This window comes from Amblyomma mixtum, chromosome 3, assembly GCF_055824585.1.
Source record: "Amblyomma mixtum isolate Tamu chromosome 3, ASM5582458v1, whole genome shotgun sequence".
NCBI lineage: Eukaryota > Metazoa > Arthropoda > Arachnida > Ixodida > Ixodidae > Amblyomma > Amblyomma mixtum.
In genome coordinates, this window is record NC_143014.1 from 408,208,439 (window position 1) to 408,217,564 (window position 9,126).

The following is a 9,126-nucleotide window of genomic DNA, read 5'->3' on the forward strand; positions in this document are numbered from 1 at the left end:
CTAGCTCATCACACTGACTTAATTAAAATTATAGTACATTTCAGAATTAACCAACTAATTCGTGTTCTTTTTAACTAACGTCCGTTCCGAGTGAGAGTGTGTTTCTAAAAAAAATTATTGCTATTTAAAACACCATATTTTCAGGAATTTCTGAAAGTGCTCAGAGGAACACTTGCTATTAGAGATTTAGCATAGCAGAGAAGCATTAAGCTTATGCTGGATTTCCAGACCTGGTCTCGTCCCTGCCACTGCGCGTGCGCAGGATGCGTCCGGTGATCCGGTATACGTCTGCGGTAAATAAGTCTCCATTACGCAAAAACTCTCTATTATATAGCATTTTCCTGCGATGGTTTGCTGCGGTGCAGAACGCCTGAACAACCACCCCAAACGTGAACTCAAAATTCTATGTATGACCTACGACAGATGTGCGGCAAAGAGAGGAAGCCTTCTAGGAGATCGACGATTTTGATGCCGCAGAGGCCAGCATGTCGCCTTACATGAGAAATCTGAAAGTAGGCAAATTCTTCGCAATACTAAATCGAGCTTTGCACACGGAGCATATCTTTGAATGTGGCTGCATTTCTGCATCTGCACAAGCCCAAACTTAGTGAGAAGAGTGGCAAGCAATACAGGTCACAAGAGAAAGAAAAGTACAAGTGAGGTGGACATCTAGTTTGCCTTTATTTGCGTGCGAAGCGAAGAGATGTGATGACAATGTGCACGTCTCTCTTTACGCTTCTAGTTAGTTATGAGTGATTCAGCCTGCGCACTGGGTATTCGCTGTATACCTTCGAAATCCATGGCAGGCGATCACGTTAACTTCAGCCGGTTGACGGCTGAAGAAAACGTCGCGCAGCTTCATGACCTGACTTTGTGAATATACAGTACAAATTTCTGCCAAAATAGAGAGTTCTGGCTTCGCTACTCTCATCGTTTATTACGGGTCAGCAGCAGAAGACTCGAATGCCCAACATAACTGCAGTGGCACAACTGTTCAAACAATACAGTGCTAAAACTAGGGCGACACCTTGCTGAGCTCAGCGCTGCAACAGATGAACTGCCGCAGCGGTTTTAACAACAATATGCCACTCTTAGCTAAAGAGAGACGCTGGTGACGGCGCAGCTACACGCACATACGCGCAACAGAGCATCAACAGAGTCAACACGCTCAGACAAAACAAAAAGAAACCGCAAAGAACAGGACGATACACTAGTTACCGCGCTACACTCGAGACAGGGCTACGAGCGTCGCAGCCAATCAGGCCAGGTACTCCTTCTACGACACCTGTGGAACGTCTCTGCTAAGTCGGGAAGGACGCCGCACCCATGACACGGTCCGGGAACTTCTTAACCCTTAACGTTTCTAGAGAGAGTTTTAGCCCCACCGTAGGGCAAATGCGGCTGGGCAAGCCTGGCAACGGTAGGAACGGCAACGCGTTACCGTATTTGCTGTACGGCTGTCCGGCTACGCTAATAATAGCTGACCCAGGCCGCCGGAACCGCGATGAGCATGGGCAGCGCACACTAGGAGCTCCCGCACTGAACGTTCCTGGCCAGTCGCTTTGGCCGTAATCTAGCCGGCTCCGCGACCGCGCGCATTCTAACCGCGCTCCCGTTGGGGGCCGGGCCCTTCAGGCCCGGTCCAAGCATTACCTCTTTTGTAAATAGTATAAATAAATGTTTTACGCCATCACTCAGCGAACAACTTGGGACATAGTCCGTGCACCCGCACCCAGACGGCGTCAAAGAAGCGCGCACATCCCGCGCAGCCTTACGCACCGTCTCATAAGGGGACAGCGTGCCCCAAAACTTTCGATGGATAGTACCGCATTTACTCCCATATTGGTGGGTTACGTCGTAAAAGTTGCCCCCCCCCCCATCCCCCCCTCCCCTCAACAGTTTCAATGTCGCATAGGTCGACCAACAAAAGCTCCGGGACAATCGGCACACAAAAACTGTAGAGCTAGAAATGGAACCTTGGTGTGCGTTACTCCTCGCAAAATTAAGTTTTGCGAATGCCTGGATGCTGAAAACTGATATTAACGCTATTTTTTACTGTTGTAGGGCCTTGAGTCAGGAAAATTACGAAGTTCAAAGTACTGCGTGTACCATGGAAATTTTCTTATCCTCCTCCTACCTCGATAACTTGGCGCCTGACTCGGAATGACATCGTTGCCTCGATGCTGACCTCACTTCCGGTCCTACTAGGTCTTTTCACGCCAACCAAATAATCTGCAACACGAACCCCATGTTAGGATACCTAGGGCAACTTTTCTCCCACCTCTTCTGTAAAATTGCTAATGTTTATAAAACCCTAGTTCGTTTTCAAGTTGAATAATCTGCTGCAATATGCAAAGCTGCTGCAATGAATAAACTGCACTCTCATTACATCAGCTGAACATTTTTCTCAAAAATGCTGCTCGTTGCATTCTGCATAATAAAAACCACACAAGTAGTATAATTTTCATGAAATCTATATTCCAATTACCGTCTCTTGCTGCTTGCTGTAAACTAGTTATGGTTTCCTTCCTCCACAGAATCACTTTTCACAGCCATACTTTATGCGCTGCACTCATTATTCCACCGTCATACGCTTCGTCTTGTACCGATCATCCCATAAAGTAGCTGTATACTTTCATGTCGAACGAAAGCTTGTTTTCAGTCATTCATGCCAAGGACCTCGCAATATTGGAACCACGTTCCTGGCCTTACAGCCTACATACCAGATCAGTACCAGTTCTAAAGCTCAAATATTGCGTTTTTAGATAGGCGAGAAACACACACACATCCTCTCGCGGTGGATCATTGGTTGTGGTGATCGGCTGCTGACCCAAAAGACGTGGGTTCTATCCACGCTGAAGCTGTCGCATTTCGATGGAGGCGTAATGCTAGAGGCCCGTGTGCAGTGCGATGTCAGTGCACGGCAAAGAACCCCAGGTGGCCGAAATTATCCGGAGCTCTCCACTACGGCGTCCCGCATAGCCCGAGTCGCTTTTGGGATGTTATTTATTTGGTTTGTCCAAAAACCCGTGAAGGCCGTCACGACTGATGCTATTACATAATGGGGTACAGGCAATCGATCAAAAATAGAAAATAAACCACAAATAGACGAGAAAACAAAAAAAGCATTATAGGAGATTGGAATAAAATACTAATTTATCATTCAAGCGAAAAAATGAAAAACAAAAAAAAAACAAAAACAAAAGAGAAAAATGAGCGAAGCAGCGGACCGTGAAAAATTACACCCTGCTATAAAATCGATACAACTTCATTGAAACCACAGCACTAAATTGAAACAATGTGAATCACCATTAATAAAAATGCAAGGCGAAAAGACCAATGCACTGATATGAAACAATGAACGCAAAAAGTTAAGTGGTAGTAATGGCAGACATTAGTTTGAAAAGTTTATCCGGATTAGTGGCAGTCGCGGCATGTGAAGGAAGAGCGTTCCAATCAGCTATAGTGCTCGTTATGATTGAATGGCCGTAGGTAAATGTACGACATGACACGCACCTAACATTAGAAGGATGATCGCGTCGGTGAAAAATGGAAGAACGTAACAAAAAAAAAGTCGTTATGAAGTGCTGAGTGCAGATACAGTTTATAAAAAGGTGACAAACGTGCAACTTTAGGCTCGACCCATAATTCATGAACATCTGCGTGTTCCTTCAAGACTATGATGCCGGTATGATGTGAATAACCATTGTAAATAAAACGAAATAAACAGTTCTTTCATGATTCGATGCTTTTTATTAAATAAGCCTGATGAGGGTCCAAAATAGCCGAAGCATATTCAATTTTAGATCTAATTAGTGCGGTGTAAGCATGTGTTCGAAGGTGGGAAGGCGCATACTTTAAGTTGTGTTTTAGAAGACCTAACAGCCGATTAGGGGATGCAAGAATAAGGTTGTGGTTCCAGGTTAGGTCCGAATGAAGGCGAAGACCAAGGTATTTCTACGTGGTTACCAACACGATTGCAGTACTATTTAAGGCATACGCTGTTTGAATTTGAGACATTCGGTTAGTAAAGGACAAATTTTGTTTTCGAAAGGTCAAGTTGCATGAGCCAGGTAGAGCACCATGCTGTCCCTGAGCTGAGGTCAGACTAAAGGGCTAGGCAATGATCCTTAGAATACATTTTACGATAAATTGCAGAATCGTCGGCGAAAAGTCGGGTCGCTGGTACGCGTCGGGTCGCTGGTACGGGCGCTCGATCCCAGGCGCCGCTGTAATTTCGTTGATGCAGACGACTCACTAAGATTTAGACTAGATGTTGCGTAAATTATTGCTACCTCACAACAGAAGAATAAAATAATACTTTTTACTGTAAGGCGAAACAAATCTGCGATAAGAAATGTATAGTTGCCATGATGAGCACAAACGTCTGGCCACAATGCATCAAAAATTTGAAAGCTCAACAACAATGTCTTTGTTGTAAGATTGGAACTCACACTGTTTTACTTGCTGCAGAAATGAGGCTGCTTTTGTATCAGCAAATAATAAGTTCCCACTAAGCACTTTTAGTACAAGCGGGAAGTGATAGTTTTGGTTCAGAAATCTGGCCACTAAGGTTATTCACATACGTCTGGCAACAAAGTAAAAAATTTGAAACAAATGTTAAATATTGTTATAGAATATTTATGCAGCTGGAAATTTTGAATTTATAAAACACAAAACATATCCGCGAATAGACATAGTTGTCATTATGAGCACAAACGTCTGGTCACACTGCATAAAGAAAATCTGAAAGCTCAACAACAATGTATTTGTTATAAGATTGGAACTAGAGGCAGTGACGATGCCTTCGATTAGGCATGCCACACACTTTGATAGTAACTGCAGGATAAAACAGTGATCACAAAAGAACGAGCAACGCAAAGAAAAACGCCGCCGCTACCTGCTCGAGAACATTCCTGACGCTTCCTCTACTCCGGCGCAACCCAATCCACTTCGACCGCAGCGCCACCGCAGCATTTTCGACGCGGAGCGCCTCAGCTCCAAGCAAGCGCGGAGCCGGTTATTCGGCCCACTCGAAACCTTTCTAGTACACTCTAATTGGAACTTACGCTGTTTTGATCAACGTTGCTAGAACCAACTCAGTTTCACAGCTCCCCATACCGCCCAGCGGAGAAGAGTATCCCAAGCGGCGGTCACGAGAACTAACGGCGCTGCAGTCGAGTCTTGCTCCCTGCCGGGCGCGTCGTCTGCTACACGCAACGCGGAAGCGTGGAGCGGCCGGCACATATGAGGTTTTGGCGAGCTGCATTCGCGCTCTACATGGCTGCAGTAAAATAATACTTCCATTACGGCAGCTTTTGCTTCGAAGCTGCGTGTTATCTTGGAGAACACGTTTCTGTGATGCGAAATTAGGCTGTTAATATTGTGAAAAAATTGAAAAAACGCTGAAATGACTGTCCGTGGAGTCATCGTTGGGATACCCGCTATTGCATCCCGGTGCAAAGCAGGTTGGCATGAAGAGGCCCGGTGTCACAAAATACAAACAAAAAATTCAGGGGCCACTTTGAAGATCTAAAGTGCGCGAGGCGAAAGCCTTACCGCGCAACTTTGGCCGCACGGCCGTTGGCACACACGACGCGGCTATGGGGCGACTTGGTTTGGCTACTCATGATTGATTGAGTCATGGCTAATTAGTCATCACCCATGAATAACTATCCATGATTGGCTAATTACGAACTAGTCATGTCTGGTTAATGACTGGCTAGTCATGACTAACCAGCCATGACAAACCAGTCATGGCTACTAATGGCTGGTTAATGACTAACTAGTCATGACTGTTTAATAACTAACCAGTCTTGACTAATTAGTAATTGATCATGGTTAGTCATGATTAACCACTCACGACTAACCATGACTAACAGCTAACCACTCATGACTAGCCATGACTGGTTAATTACTAAGTAGTCATGACTAACCATTCATGACTAATTGGGTCATGACTTGACCCATGACTTACTAGTCATGATTGGTTATTGATTAACTAGTCATGTCTGGGTAATGACTAGCTAGTCATGACTAACCAGTGATGACAAACCAGTCATGATTGGTTAATGAAGAACTAGTCATGTCTGGTTAATGATTAGCTAGTCATGACTAACCAGCGATGACAAACCATTCATGACTAGTCATGACTAATCAGTCATTAACCAGTCATAACTAGTCATGACTGGTTAATGACTAACTAGTCATGATTGCTTAATGACTAACGTGTCATGACTAATCAGTCATTAGTCATGGTCAGTTATGACTAATCAGTCATGACTAACCATGACTAATGGATGCTTAATAACTAACTGCTTAATGACAACTAAGTCATGAGTGCTTAATGACTAACTAGTCATGACTAACCAATCATGACTAATTGGGTCATGACTAACTAGACATGACCCATGAGTATAATAACCAGTCATGACTAACCAATCATGACTAATTGGGTCATGACTAATTAGACATGATAATCATGGGTCATGTCTAGTTATTCATGACCCAATTAGTCATGATTGGTTAGTCGTGACTAGTTAGTCATGATTGGTTATTGACTAACTAGTCATGACTAGTTCATTGATGACTGGTTAATGACTAGCTAGTCATGACCAACTAGTCATGTCTGGCTAATGACTAGTTAGTCATGACCAACTAGTCATGATCGGTTAATGATGAACTAGTCATGTCTGGCTAAAGACTAGCTAGTCATGACCAACATTACTAGAACTTGGTTCTAGTAACGTTGGTCATGACAAAAGTCATGACTAATCATGACTAACCAGTCATAACCAGTCATGACTGGTTAACGACTAACAAGTCATGACTAATGACTCATTAGTCATGGTTAGTCATGGCTAACCAGTCATGACTGACCACGACTAACGACTAACCAGTCATGACTAGTAATGACTGGTTAATGAATAACCAGTCATGGCTAACCATCATGACTTACTAGTCATGAGTGATTAATGACTAACCAGTCATGACTGGTTAGTTAGTCATTAACCAATCATGACTAACTCGTCATGAGTTGTTAATGATTAGTTCAAATGCCAAATGAGTAGTTCGCCCTTATGCCACTTATCTGAACTAAATAAAGTTTTTCTATGCTAGCTCTGCGCGTAGCCCGTTCCAAGTGTTGTTAGCCCTTTATTACCAACTAGCAGAGTGTTCATTTTTCTTTAATTTTGCTGCGCTGCCTTACGGCCACAGCAAATAGAATATTTTCTCTGGCCAAGTCTGTGCGCTTTTTGAGGCCAAGACAGTGGCGGGCGGGGAGCACATAGATCAGAACCCCAGAAGCGTGTACGGCGGGGTCCGATTTGCCAATCGCGCGTGTACTTCCGGCCGACGCGCAAAATTTTCTGTGTATGCAGGACCAAGCGACCAAGCAAGCGACACGGGTAAAACACTTCACGCGATGGAACTGCTCTAACAGCGCCTACGAGGTCCACCAACAGTGCTAATTATATACTGTCCAAAGTTCCTACTATGCAGCGCGCGGGGCAGGAGGGAAGCGGCGGAGTGCCTGCCCTTTGCAAAGAAATGCATATGAAAACAAAATGCATATGAAGCCAAAAAGAAATGAGCTCGCGCTAAGGCGCTGATTAACAGGGAGGACTCTGCGTAGACCTTCGTCAGTGCTGCTGTGTTTGCAAAGCCATAAAGGCGATCTAGTAGCGCCGACCACCCACTGAATACTCGCCGCAGTGAAATTAATCATTCCATTCTCCCAGTCGCCTGTGCCGGCGGCCGCCGGCGCACTCGCTCAACGCCGAGTTACCATGGAAACAGGACATTTTCCTTCCTCCATGTTGCGCAGCGAGCAGTGCGGGCGAGATCTAGTGCGGAAAACCGCCTGGAGCTCGCGAGCTGTGGCCGCCGTGCTTTCCAAAAGTCGGTGCGAGTTGTTGGCAGCCGAAAGGCGTCGTCGCGCACGCCGAGGCGCAGAAAAAATGAGCGGCAGCACACCCGGACTGGATGTCGCCGAGAAGTGCTTCGTGCAAATTGGGCGCTGAGCAACGCCAAGTTCTCAACGAAGACGGGGCTCTTCCGGAGTATTTGTGCAGGGCAATCGTTTCTCCCTTTGTCCCGTACCAAGGCAGGACGCCAACCCACGGAGCCGACCGATACCGACCAGTGGCACGTCAACATCTGCGGCGGGTAGCCTCATGGAGCCCACGGCGTTGCATTTGCGTCTTTCATTTCACCCGTAACTGCAGCAGCGGAAGTTCCGGTTACGCCACTCCAAACAAAAATAGTAAGAAAACAAAAGTTATGCCCCCCTTGTTCCTTAACACTAATTGGAATTTTATGTAAGCTAAAACGCTTCCTTCAGAAAATGTTTTCTGCAATACAACTTGCCCCCAGCAATCAACTTCCTTCATCGGCTTAGGGTGCCTCCAAGTGTGCGCCCATCGGCTGCGCTTGTCGCGCCGCCTTTACTGCGTTGAAAAAGAAAAGAAAAGCAGCAAGCAAGTCGCGTCCGTCGCGCTTCGAGAGTTTTTCCCGCAGCGGATGTAAGGGAAACAGGATGGTAAGATGTCAGTGCTCCAGCGGGTTTTCCTTTTTTCAGAATGGGTACGACGAGCGCTTTTCGCCACTCCACAGGAATGATGCCGGTGTTCTATACTCGTTGAAAGCTGCGAGCAGAGCTGGTCGTTGTTGTCTGTCAACGTTGAGCAGCAATTGATAGGTTATGCCGTCGGCTCCTGGAGCACTACGGTTGCACTTTCGACGTCGTTCAAGGGCATTATTGAGTTCATGAGGAGCGATTTCTGCACTGCACAATTCGTCGATGACGCTCGCAGTTCGGCCGGTGACAGCCGGGAGGGGTACGCTTGGAAAAACTATATTGTGCGACGCACTGCTGGTTGTTGCGAAGTGGTCTGCCATGGCTTCGGCCAGAGCATTCACGCTGAGGCCACGAGCGATGGCGATAGCCATGGCAGGACAACGAGGAACAGAAGGGTTGAGCATGGCATGGAGAATTTTCCAAGCCCGTCCGGGTCTGCGGGTGTCATTCAGGGCGGTACACAGGTGGGCCCAGCCTCGTCTGCGGCAGCGAATGGCGTGACGACGGCAGGCAGCATCTAACCTGTTGTACAATGTCGAATGTTC